General features: G+C 51.3%; 1 pseudogene; it reads left to right on the top strand.

Moving 5' to 3' along the window:
- Positions 1-749: 749 nt before the first annotated feature.
- Positions 750-1,691, top strand: LOC128060947 (olfactory receptor 1052-like; annotated as a pseudogene).
- The last annotated feature ends 11,514 nt before the right edge of the window (positions 1,692-13,205 follow it).

The following is a 13,205-nucleotide window of genomic DNA, read 5'->3' as shown; positions in this document are numbered from 1 at the left end:
TCTTGCCTGGAAAATCTCATGGACAGAGGAGCCTGGTAGGCTACAGTCCACAGGGTCACAAAGAGTCCGATACAACTGAGCAACTTCACTTTCAACTTCACCTCACTTTCTGTTGATGGATGAAGCTGTGTTCCCTCCCTGCTATTTACTGGGGCCAAACTATGGTGGAGGTAATGAAGACAATGGTGACCTCTTTCCAAAGATCCCATGCACATGCTGCTACACTCCATGCCCCCACCCCTGCAGCAGGCCACTGCCAACTCACACCTCCTCTGGAGATTCCTGGAGACTCACAGGCAAGTCTGGGTCAGTCTCTTGTGGGGTCACTGCTCCTTTCTCCTGGGTCCGATTGCTCAAGGTTCTGTTTGTGCCCTCCAAGAGTCTCTTTCCAAGTCCTGTGTAAGTTCTGGCAGCTCTATGGTGAGGTGAGTAGGAGATATTAAAGGCTATGGGCTTCCCAGATGGTGCAGTGGTGAAGAACCCACCTGTCAATGGAGGAGGTACAAGAGGCAAGGGTCTGATCCCTCGGTCAGGAAGATCCCACGGAGTTGGCAATGGCAAGCTATTTCAGTATTCTTGCCAGGGAAATCTTGTGGACAGAGATGCTGGTGGTCCACAGTCCATGGGATCACGAACAGATGGACATCACTGAGCAACTGGGCACACGGACATTGAAGGGTACCCCTTGGATGGAGAGTTAACCTTCTTGTTTCTCTTCTTCTTTGTCATGTGGGAAACACACCAGTGGAATGCCCTCGGGACAGAACCACACCACAGTGCCCAGATTCATCCTGCTGGGGCTCACAGACCGGGCAGACCCAAAGCAGCTCCTCTTTGCCACTTCCTGCTGATCTACTTGGTGACTCTGGCGGGCAACCTGGGCCTCATAGATGTCATCCGAGCCAGCACCACCCTCCACAGCCCCATGTACTTCCTCCTGAGCGTGCTTTCCTTCCTTGACGTCTGCAGTTCCTCCTTGTTCACCCCCAGGCTGCTGGTCAGCTCCCTCACTGCTGACCAGTCCGTCTCCTTCGAGGGCTGCGTGGTCCAGATGGCACTCATGACCCTCCACGGCTCTGGGGAGTGCGTGCTCTTGTCCATCATGGCCTATGACCGATTTCTGGCCATCTGCCCCCCTCTCCTCTACCACAGCATTGTATCCAAGCATCTGTGTGTCCAGCTGGCGGGGCTCACCTATACTGCGGGGGTTTCCACTTCAGCAGTGCAGACGGAATGTCTTCAGCTTGCCCTACTGTGGTCCAAACGCCATTGGCCGTTACTTCTGTGGCATCCCCCCGTACTCCAGCTGGCCTGCTCAGACACCACTGTGGCCAACGTCACCTTGCTCATCTTTTCCAGCTTGATCACTGTCCCCACAGTCTCAGTCATCTTGGTCTCTTACGCCTACATCCTGGTCACCATCTGTAGGATGAGGTCCCTGGAGGCCCAGCGCAAGGCCTTTTCCACCTGTGCCTCCCACCTCACTGCCCTCTGCCTTTTCTATGGGTCCGTGTTCCTTGTGTATCTCCAACCCAACCCGGAAAGTGCTTCAGCCTACAACAAGCTCCTCTCTGTGTTCTAACACCATCATGATCCCCATGCTGAACCCGCCGGTCTACAGCCGAAGGAATAAAGATGTCAAGGCTGCTGTGCTCCTAAGGGTTCTTAACCTAAGCAGAAAGAGAATTTGATAGAGGCCTCCAGAAGACCATAGCATAGAAGAGAAGCCTAGAGAACCCAGCCGGGACGAGAACCAAGAGCGGCAAGACACAGCCAAGCCCCTGCCACAGGGTCGTCTGTGTACGATGCCACCACAAGGAGCTTCACCTCTGTGCGTTCTCCAGGACTGCGGCTGCAATTACTGCCCTGAGCTTTCAGCACCACTCAGCGCTGGACAGAGCCACCTGTTCTAGCCACCACACCACCCCCTATAGCATCCAACCACATCTCCTGCTGATCCTAGACCTTTCATCACCTCCTCGAGGCTCAGGTCCTAAGCAGGAGCATTCACCTGTCTGGCAGCATAGCTATTCTATAGCTCTTTTTAGAAGGTCTGTAACATTTGTTTCTGAAAAGTTCACATGTGCATAATAGGAAAGCAAAAAGCACAGAAGCAAAAAACAAAGTCATTCATAACCACAAGCAGTTCACCATCTGACATGTCCTTCCAGGTGTCATTTGTGCATTTTCACAACTAAGCATCCGTATTCATGTCATTAAGATCATGCAGTTACATATCATACTGTTATACACATCATGAATATTAACCGTTTCAAAGTCCCAAAGCTCTAAGTATTCTGGTAACCAAGAATACACTGCACCAACTCAATCTGGAAGGGGAAAAAAAATGCAATCCTGCCTTTCTTGGCCTATTCTATATCTCTTGATGTATTAACCACATTCAGCATAGATAGCACACAGATGCTCATCTCCTCCATCCGTGCTTTTATCTTTCAGAGCCCCGGGAGGTAGAAAGGGGAGCTAGACTCTATCTGCTTCCTGTTTTGAGAGTTCTCAAATATAGAAAGCCTCATTGAATGCCAAACAGTGAAAACAACATATTTCAACCAAAGCGACCTTCCCCATAAGGCTCTACAAGGTATGTTGCCCTTCTGAATAAACGCTACTGAAGGAATAATCCACGTGGTGTTCAACTACAGAAGAAAGAGAGTGGTCACTCGACTTTGCAGCAGAGAATGGAGGCCCCAGTACAGAAATCCCTGATTAGTCTTGGACTAAAACGTGCTCTAAAGCAGTAGTGAGCTATCGTTTCTATGCAAACGACCAATGAAGCAATATTACAGACCGAAGACCATATAACTGTTTTCAATCAGAAACTATCTGTATGTTTTTAGATAAAACCCTTCTTTTATTGAAGCAGACATCAGTCTTACTGATTTAAGAGAAGGAAAAGGAGGTACAATTTACTGTGAAACCCAAATGTCAGCTGAGGCTCCATATCTTTGGAGGATTCAGATGAAATCAGCTTGAACCCCAGTCCAGTGTGGAGGTGTCCCCACACTCCTGCAAACATTCCTGGGGCCTTGGAAGCGGCAGGAAAGGGCTGTGAATGTGTTTTGTGCTTTGTGCTTTGCCGGCTCACCTCAGTCCCAGTTCCTTAATCCACTGAGTGACTCATTCCGGGACAGGAAGAAAAGCATGGGATCAGGAATGTGGATGATATAAATGAGGAAATGGGGAAAAAACAAACTCTGACCATTTTAGGTTCCGATAGGGAGGGGAAAGGGCAGATTTAGGCAGGTTGCGTTGTGGGCCACAGAGCTGGGCTTCAGCCCTGTGGAGAAGCCGAAGAGACTGCACCTCTCCCAGACAAAATGTTCACCTGTAAACTCACAGATGCCAAAGTGAAATGTTTTCCTAAAAAACTCGTTAGCCCACGGGTGAACCTACTGATCAATGCCTAGAATCATGCTGGAATCACCTCCCAGCTTTATGCACAGGTCTGAGGTCGCTTTTCGTAACTTTCTGTCTAGGCTTCTCCAGAGAAGCAGAACCGACAGGATATACACAGAAAGATAAAAATGGAGGTTTATTATAAGAGTTGGCTCATGCAGTTATGGAAGCTGAGACCCACAATCTGCCATCTGCAAGCTGGAGAAGCAGGAGAAGACAGTGCTGTAATTCGGTCTGAATCCAGACGCCTAAAAGCCAGGGGCCACCGATGGAAGCCGTGGTGGGCATCTGAAGGCTCGGGAACCCAGAAGAGCCATGTCTGAGAGCAGAACTCCCAGCTCCAACCAAAACAGCCGAGTCGCCCCTTCTTGACCCTTTTGGTCTAGCCAGGCCCTCAAATGACTGACTGATGCCCATTCACACTGGTGAGGGTCATCTTCTTTACTCAGTCCCCAACTATAATGCTGATCTCTTCCAGAAACCCTTCACAGATGCCCAGAAATGTTTTATGAGCTCTCGAGGCATTCTTTTGCTTGGCCAAATCGACACATATAATTAACCATCAGACAAACTAAGAAGAGAGCAAGATCCGGCCGGCCAGTCTCCTACCATCTCAGACTCGGGAGGTTAGGGATGCAATCGTTCCATGAAAATAAGCCATTCGCTTGACAAGAAAGTTTTCTTTGAACGGTAATTTCCCTTTGAGCCAAGGAGGCACAGGAGACCAGGGAAGCAAGAGAGGGGTGCCAGCCCCTCCTCACTGCCCTGTAATCCCAGATTCTGCCTCCTAACTTCACCAGTTGCTGAGCGAAGTTTGCCTCAAAGCCCTAGGCAACCAGGTCACAGGCTAAGAAGTAAACAGGTTCCCCAGAAATTTGGCTGGTGAGAATCGGAGGGAAGGCAAGGCAGAGGGCTGAGTGCGGGAGCAGCTGACACCACGGCACATGTGCCAGGGAGACCAGGCGTCCAGCTCCTACAGCCCCACACACCCTGCCCTCTGCAAACGCAGCCCAGCTCCCTCCTCCTCTGCCTTCACCCAAGACCATCTGGACACGACACAGCAAGAGTCTGCTGGAAGACTGGAAGCTCAGTCAAAGTGTTACCTCTCTCAAGAGCATTTGAATTGAATTTTTCTTTACACATCTTCAGAGCACCCAGAGCCCACAGAGTACCTGAAGATCTAGAACTTTCCATCGGGTGGAAGTGAAGCTAACGTTAGGGGCAGATCAAGCCGTAAGTGCTGAAACAAAGGCCAGTTTGTGGTCCCGACCAGGCAGCCGAAGCGCTGGGCCACCGTGGGTCAGGTCCCTGCCGATGGGCAGCGCCAGATGAGTGGCGACTGCTTCTGTCACCTGAGAAGAGTTGGCCTTGCTGGGCCTCTGCCGATGGTCAGTGCTGAATGAGTGGCGACTGCTTCCATCACCTGAGAAGAGTTGGCTTGCTGGACCCCTGCCGATGGCCAGTGCCGGATGAGTGGTGACTGCTTCCATCACCTGAGAAAAGTTGGCCTTGCTGAACCTCAGGTCTAGTCTATGTGGAACAGAGATGACCTCTAAAGTCTCCTGTTTACAGATGGAAAGGGGATAAATCACTTTGAATCTCCTAGACATTCATCATGTTCTCAAGCATCTCAAATTCATTTAAACTAACTTCATGGGAAATAGATGGGGAAACAGTGGAAACACTGTCAGACTTTATTTTTGGGGGGCTCCAAAAATCACTGCAGATGGGTGACTACAGCCATGAAATTAAAAGACGCTTACTCCTTGGAAGGAAAGTTATGACCAACTTAGACAGCATATTCAAAAGCAGAGACATTATTTTGCCAACAAAGGTCCGTCTACTCAAGGCTATGGTTTTTCCAATGGTCATGTATGGATGTGAGAGTTGGACTGTGAAGAAAGCTGAGTGCCGAAGAATTGATGCTTTTGAACTGTGGTGTTGGAGAAGACTCTTGAGAGTCCCTTGAACTCCAAGGAGATCCAACCAGTCCATCATAAAGGAGATCAATCCTGGGTGTTCCTTGGAAGGAGTGATGCTGAAGCTGAAACTCCAATACTTTGGCCACCTCATGCGAAGAGCTGACTCATTGAAAAAGACCCTGATCCTGGGAGGGATTGGGGGCTGGACGAGAAGGGGACGACAGAGGATAAGATGGCTGGATGGCATCACCAACTCGATGGACATGAGTTTGGGTGGGCTCTGGGGGATGGTGATGGACAGGGAGGCCTGGTGTGCTGTGATTCATGGGGTTGCAAAGAGTCGGACACGACTGAGCAACTGAACTGAACTGAACTGAACCCTAAAGGACTTCCTGGGCTTCCAGGTGACTCAGGGGCAAAGAATCCAACTGCCAGTGCAGGAGATACAGGTTCAGTCGCTGGGTCGGGAAGATCCCCTGAAGAGGGGAATGGCCACTCACTCCAGTGCTCTTGCCTGGGATATCCCATGCACAGAGGAGCCTGGCGGGCTACAGCCATGGGGTCACAACGAGGCGGACACGGCTTAGGGAGTAAACAGCAGGAGCAAAGGTCTTCAAGGGAGGGACACTGCAGTGGGGTGGGGCCTCAGCCTGGCACCGGGGCCTTCAGTGGGAAACCCAGCCTCTCCAGTGGCTGACAGCCTCACTCACCAAGTGCGATGCTCTCAAGACACCACCCCAAGGGACAACCTGGGGCAAGATGGCAGGAACCAAAATGAGGTAAGTGAGGGGCCTTCCCTTTCAGAAAGAATTCAAGACAGGCTGAGGGCGTTTCCAGCTGGAGCTGCTCAGAGACAGCCAGCATCACCAGGAGAGCAGACGGTCATATCCCCTCCGGAAGATCCTCGGATCCCTCTAGGGTAGGGACCACCCTGCCTTCTCCACAGGACACTGAACGCTGGCCACACCCACCCCTGTTTCATCCCTCCCCCACTCTGGAACCTCAGAGAAACCGGCCAGTCCCAAGGAGCTGAGTTAGATGGGAAGCAAGCCTGACTCATTGGAGCCAACTCATTGCAAAAGAACCCGATGATGGGAAATACCGAAGGCAAAGGAGAAGGGGGCGGCAGAGGATGAGATGGCTGGACAGCACCACTGGCTCAATGGACCCGGATCTGAGCAAACTCGGGGACAGAGGAGCCTAGCAGGCTACAGCCCATGAGGCCCGGAAGAGTCGGCATGACTTGGCCGCTGAACAGCAGCAGCAGACGCCTGACGCACAGTTGAGGCTGGATTTGCCCATGGAGGGGGCCCGGTCAACCTCAGACCCCCGTTCTTCTACTCCGAGATGCATGTTAAAAATGATGTCTGATAATCTGAGACTGAGGTGTCAAGGCCAGCCCTCCAGAATCAGTATCACCCAGACAGCCCTATGCCCCACAAGCGCTGCGCTCGAAGCAGGGCCTCGGAGCCTGAACAGTGTGGCCCCCTCGGGGGTTGCTCCTGCCTCCAGCGGCCGGTGTGCTGTGCTACGCGCATGCGCTTCAGAGCTCATAACTGCCCCTCCTCGTAAAAACGACCCAATCACGGAATTTACCAAGCCGTCCGTAAAACAAATGATGTGAGCAAGACCGGCAGGCTCTTAAATCGTGCTCAGGGAAGGCCAGAGACAGACCTGAGGGCCGGCAGGCGGGATAGGATCCTTCGAATTTCTCGTCAGTCCCCTCCGACACCTCTGTCTTCATGCCTCTCTCCACCTCCGACTCCCAGCACAGGGGTTGGACTCAGACATTCGCCCCCAGGGTGGGAGGCCGCCCTGGCTGCTCCGTCCCCCGGTGCCCACGGCGGGACTCCTGGGGAAGCCAGAGCGGTCACTCGGTGTGACCACCGCAACCCACGGCTAAATGCAACTCAACGTGAGCCCAGGGTTCAGCATCTGCTGGAGACCAGTGGCTCCAGCTTATTGATCGCCGGTCTGCCGTGGGGCTGACAGCCGCTCACAGACGTGACAAGGGCCAGAGCATCCCCTCCAGAACGCAGTCGAGCTGGTCCGCGTTCTTTCTCAAGCTCCAGAGGCGCCTGCATTTCAAGGAGCCTGGAGACTCCTTCCTCTTATCCAAAGCTCAGGCTGGAGGGATCCCGCTAGTACTTTTCCTCAAAGGCCCAATTTCTCAGCCTTTGCTTCTGCAACCCAATATTTGCTTCACGGTAAACTCTGCCATTTTTCCTGTTTGTTTCTCCTGGGGACCCATCCTCTGTGCAACACGAAGCTCAGAACACGCGGCTGGGAAAGTGACAAAGCCGTGCGAATATTTCCTGACATGGGCGGGGGAGGGGTGGTCTTCTAATGCACTTGCATCACACGTGTGTGTTGCGTCTGGGGCAAACCTGAGGAAAGAACCAGGTCCACTGGCCAGTCCGCCAGTGCAAGGACAGTATTAGAGACAGCACTGGAGGGACTTCCCTGGTGGTCCAGGGGTTTAAAATCCACCTTCCCACCCAGGGGACACGGGTTCGATCCCTGGCAGGGGGACTAAGATCCCACACGCCACAGGCAACTGAGCCAGCACCGTCCACCCGCTGCAGCGCCCACCCAGCGCGGTCAAAGAGGAAAACTAAACGAAAAGCAGAGCTGCGCTTAGCTCGGGTGCGAGCCTCCAAGCCACGGCCAAGGGCAGAGGCAGGGGCCCCTTTGCCCCCTCGTCTCTGACCCCGTAGGAGTGAAACCTTACCCAGAGCTTCACTTAAAATCCTGCCTTAATTACAGCTGACGTTTATCAAACACCTTCTGTCTACGAGGCATTGTGCTCCATTTCCTCACAAAATTCTACCAACAACCGTCACGAGGCACAAACTCCGGATAGCCCCATTCTTAAGATAAGAAAACTGAGTCACAGAAGGGTAAGATAACCTGCCCGGGGTCACATACTGAGAAGCAGCAGAATCAAGATTGAAACAGACCCAGGAACGTCCAACCGCTACGTTGTCTGCACTATGTAGGAAGTATTTTGTGGACACGTAAAGCGAAGAGTCTCCAAGGATGGAGACTATTAGCTCCCTCCTTCTCTGAAAGTCCGGGCCCTCCTCCCATCAAGCCTGGGGTCAGGGGAGGTCTGCGTCCCGTAGAATCTGCTCTAGTCTTGCGACTAGGATCGCCAGATTTGGCAGATAAGAATACAGATGCCCACTTAAAATTGAATTTTGGATAAACAATGAATAGTTTTTCAGATTACGTTTATCTCAGTATTGCATGGGACACAAGCCAAAACTGATCGCTCATCTGAAATTTAAGTTTAGCTGGGCACCAGGTGTGGATTGCTGTATCTTTTGGCGGCACCGTGAGGCAGGCAGGATCTTAGTTTCCTGACCGGGGACCGAACCCGCGCCACCTGCCTTGGAAGCGCAGTCCTCCAGGGACGTCCCAGCAGCTATGTTTTACCGGACAGCTCCCCGCGTACCTTGCTTTGACCGATAACAAACCACAGGCGTGACCGTGGGCCAGTCCCCAGCCCCAAGAGGGCGGCTGGTTTCCAGCTCCTCGTCTCAGAAGCCCGCCCTGCCGCCACTGTGCTGTGCGCCAGCCCGGCCAGCCGCGGGGAAGCGCCCCATGGGAAGCTCTGAGCCCCCGACACTGGGTCAGGCCACAGCCTGGCAGGACAGCCCAGCTGCCAGCTTTGTGTGGCTGAGGCAGTGACCTCCGTCTGTACCAGGAGAAGGGGAAGAGCAATGTGCCCCAAGCCCCTAACCCCCAGAACTGTGAGAAAGAGCCCATCATCATATTTATAAGATATACATGTTAGGGAGCTTTCTTATATAGCAAAGAGATAACCAAAATAACCCTTAACGGATCTTCCTTGAATTATTCTGCCCTGAGTCCCCAGATCTCGTGTGGTCCCCGGCGGTGGCTCCATCGGGCTTGGTCCCTACTAGCCTGTGCAGTCTGATCCAGTCTCACGCTGCCTGTTCCTTAGGGAGGCAGTGTCTTCTTGACGTTCAGAGGATGGACTTTGAAGACAGCCAGACCCAGGACTGGATCCCAGCTCTGTCACACAGAGCTCTATGACCTTGGTCTCTTGGCCTGAAAAATGAGTCTGTCAATATTAACTACCTCGTGAGGCGGTCTGTGAGGATGAAAGGAAATTTAATGTCTATAAAGAGCTCAGAACAGCGCCAGGCCCTTAATTAGCGTTCCGCACATATTAGCTGTTGTTATTAGTCATCCTCACACTGAATAATTTCTCTAACCTGTGTTATTCTATAATTTTACCTTCCTTATTATTTCTATCCAGGGGAGAAAGTTTAATGAAATCACAAAACGCGGCATGACAAGGGTGGCAGACCACTGCCACAGAGCCAGCTCTCCACGAGAGGAGACCCCAGCCCAGGAAACACTGACGCGTCCAGCCTGGCTAAGCCCCTCTCCACCACACCAGCCGCTTCCCGGGTGCAGCTGTCCCTGAGAAAGCACAGGCCACGTAGATCTACAGGGTAATGAATCGACCTCCTCGGCCACCCAGTCACTCTCCCAAATTTCTGTCTTTCTCTTTCCCCGTGAGCCAGACATGCTGAGACAGAAGACTGTGGATCTGGGAGAGCATACGATGAAACAGAAGACACAAGGGTTGTGGACTCAACACAGGACCGGCGCCCGAGTCTGGTTCCGCCACATACAATCTAGCGTAATCTGTAAACAAGACAGTTGTGTAAAGATTAAATACATGGCAGAAAGCTTTGCAGATAGCGTGGTTTGTAGTAGATGACCCCTGGAGACCAGTTTCCCCACTTCTTCTAGGATTATGCACTCTGGGCATTGAAAGGGCATGGGCTGCTGGTATCAAGATGCGGTCGTGCAAGATGACCTCTTCCTTTCGCCCTTCTGTGGGCCCAGAGTCGTTAATCAGCACGTCTGTGGCCTCTGGCTCTCTGCCCAAGCTCCGGCTCGCCTGTGCCGACGTTGCCAGGCTGAGACCATCGTCTTCCTTCGCTCTGCTTCAGTATCACCGTCATCCTAGTCACATTCAGAAGGATACATTCCCTGAAAGCCCAAAGCAAAACTCAAGTCTCAAGACGGTGGGTTAAGCCCTCCAGCAGGACAGAGCCAGGACAAGTAACCAGAACCCGGAGAGCAGAGGAACCCTAAGCAAGGATGAGCCAAGGGCCAGATACCAGGAGAAGAAGGATAAGATTTTTCAAAACCCAGGTCAAGTGAAGAAAGGCAGCATCGTGAGTGAAATCGGGGTCAGGCATGAGCTTAGACCAATAAGCACTGTCCTTGGGGGCAAGACGTAGGTCAGGTTTCTTGTCCTTAAGGCCACTGGAAGTCACAGCTAGCTTGTGAGGAGCCAGACTCAGAGTAAAGGGGTATTTCAGATCCCTCCAGACTCCTGCTTATGTACAAAATGTGTTTGGAGTTAAGCTTCTTTGAGGGATTCCCAAATGATAAAGAACTCACTTGCCAATTCAGGATGCATGTCTGACCCCTGGGTCAGGAAGATCCCCTGGGGGAGGGCATGGCAACCCAGTCCGGTGTTCTTGCCTGGAGAACCCCATGGATGGAGGAGCCTGGTGGGTGACAGTCCGTGGGGTCCCAAAGAGTCGGACACGACTGAAGAGCTTAGCTCGCACGCGTACAAGCTTCTTTGAAAGACCTGGCCTGTCCTATTCTGGCACCTGACCTTGACCTATCCTCCACATCTCTCCTGCCCCCGATTAAAGGCAGTGGCCAAAGGCAACACTTCAGAGGCTGTGGTGACGTGTACTCTGATTCAACACCTGTTTCCTCCCCAGCCCCTGCTTGTTCACGAGCTCTCCGCTCCCAGGACAGCAGACAGATGTGAGCACATTTGTCCCTGGGACAGAGCTGAATGATTTCTGTGGAGTTACAGTCCTACACACTCCACTCGCCATCGTTATCTGGCTGTGTCTCTGGCTTCCCCAAATAAACCGCAGGCTCTCGGAAGCAGGAACCAACGCTCGTATTTCATCTCGTGTGCCACTGAACCTGGCACAGTGCAAGGTACTTAATGCGGGAATGTTAATTCAGGTTTATGGATTCATATACAGTTCACCTCTTCCTCTTTGGATCTGCAACTTGTAGACAGCAGAAGATGGAAAGAAGACCAGTTGTCACTGCTCTATAAGGCCCAGGACTTTCACAAAACACTCCTGCTGCCTGAAGAAGGCATTTGCCCAATAATGAAATTAACAGCTAATATTTACTGAATATATATTATGGTGCCAAGCATTCTGGGAGGCACCTGGAACACACTATTTCATTTAAGCCTCAAAACAATTCCATGAGTCGGCTAGACCTATTTATATATGAGAAAACTGAGAGTCCAAGAAATCCAAGGTCAGATACAGCTCATAAAGGCAGACCCAAGTTCAGCTGATTCCAAAGTCTATGCTCTACCGCAAGGCCTAAACCTCCTTGGAATTTTGCAGAAAATTATACAAATTTACATTTCTACTGCTTCCAAAAATATATTGAAAGAGCTTCTCGCATATTTCCCCCAGGACCCAGCTTTTCTAATCATCCCATAGAGTCTTGACTCCTACCAGGAGCTTTCAGTTCCTACAGCCCACCTGAAGAGCCACTTGGAAGAGGAAAAAAACAGTGGGAAAGAAGGGGCAGAAGAATGAGGCAAGGAAGGCCCCTGGTGCCACTGCTTTGATCTCACTCCTTTGCCACGAAAGAAAGCTCGTCTCCTAAGTAACTTATGGCCCCATCACCCCCTTTCTGTGCTTCACCTTAATGTCAGCATAGAGTTTCTGTGTGAGTCACAGCAAGCAATCTTTTCCTTCCAAGGCAAGTCCAGGCTGGTTTCAAGAGTGGACAAGTAGTGATTCATTGATAGGATCAAAACCAGGGGCTTGGAAGCTCATACAACTCAATACCAGAAAAACAAACAACCCAGTCAAAACGTGGGCAGACATTTCTCCAAAGAAGACATACAGTCGGCTAATAGACACATGAAAAGATGCTCAATATTACTAATTATTTCAGAAATGCAAATCGAAACCACAATGAGATATCACCTCACACCGGTCAGGATGAAAGTGAAAGTGAAAGTCACTCAGTCGTGTCTGACTCTTTGTGACCCCATGGGCTATGCGGGCCAGAATACTGGAGTGGGAAGCCTTTCCCTTCTCCAGGGGATCTTCCCAACCCAGGGATCAAAGCCAGGTCTCCTGCATTGCAGGTGGATTCTTTACCATCTGAGCCACAAGGGAAACCCAAGAATACTGGAGTGGGTAGCCTATCCCTTCTCCAGGGGATCTTCCCGACCTAGTAATTGAACTGGGGTCTCCTGCATTGCAGGCGGATTCTTTACTGATTGAACTATCAGGGCAGGCCACCAATCAGAATGGCCATTTTCAAAAAGTCTACAAACAATAAATGCTGGAGAGGGTGTGGAGGAAAGGGAATCCTCTGGCATTGTTGGTGGAAATGTAAACTGATACAGCCACTAAGGAAGGCAGTATGAAGATTCCTTAAAAAGATGGGAAAGAACTACCATACAGTCCAACCATCCCACTACTGGCATATACCCTGAGAAAACTATAACTGAAAAAGACACATGTACCCCAGCATTCATTACAGCACTATTTACAATAGCTAGGACATGGATGCAACCTAGATGTCCGTCAATAGACAAATGGATAAAGAAATTGTGGTACGCATATGCAATGGAATAGTACTCAGCCGTAAGGGATGCATTTGGGCCAGTTCTAAAGAGGTGGATGAACCTAGAGCCTACTATACAGAGTGAAGTCAGTCAGAAAGAGAAAAACAAATGCTGCACATTCACACACATGCGTGGAATCTGGAAAGACGGTACTGATCGGCCTCTCTGCAGGCAGCAGTGGA

Source organism: Budorcas taxicolor, chromosome 15 (assembly GCF_023091745.1).
Source record: "Budorcas taxicolor isolate Tak-1 chromosome 15, Takin1.1, whole genome shotgun sequence".
Classification (NCBI taxonomy): Eukaryota; Metazoa; Chordata; class Mammalia; order Artiodactyla; family Bovidae; genus Budorcas; species Budorcas taxicolor.
Note: the sequence above shows the minus strand (reverse complement) of the source record. Positions and strands in the feature narration are given on the sequence as shown.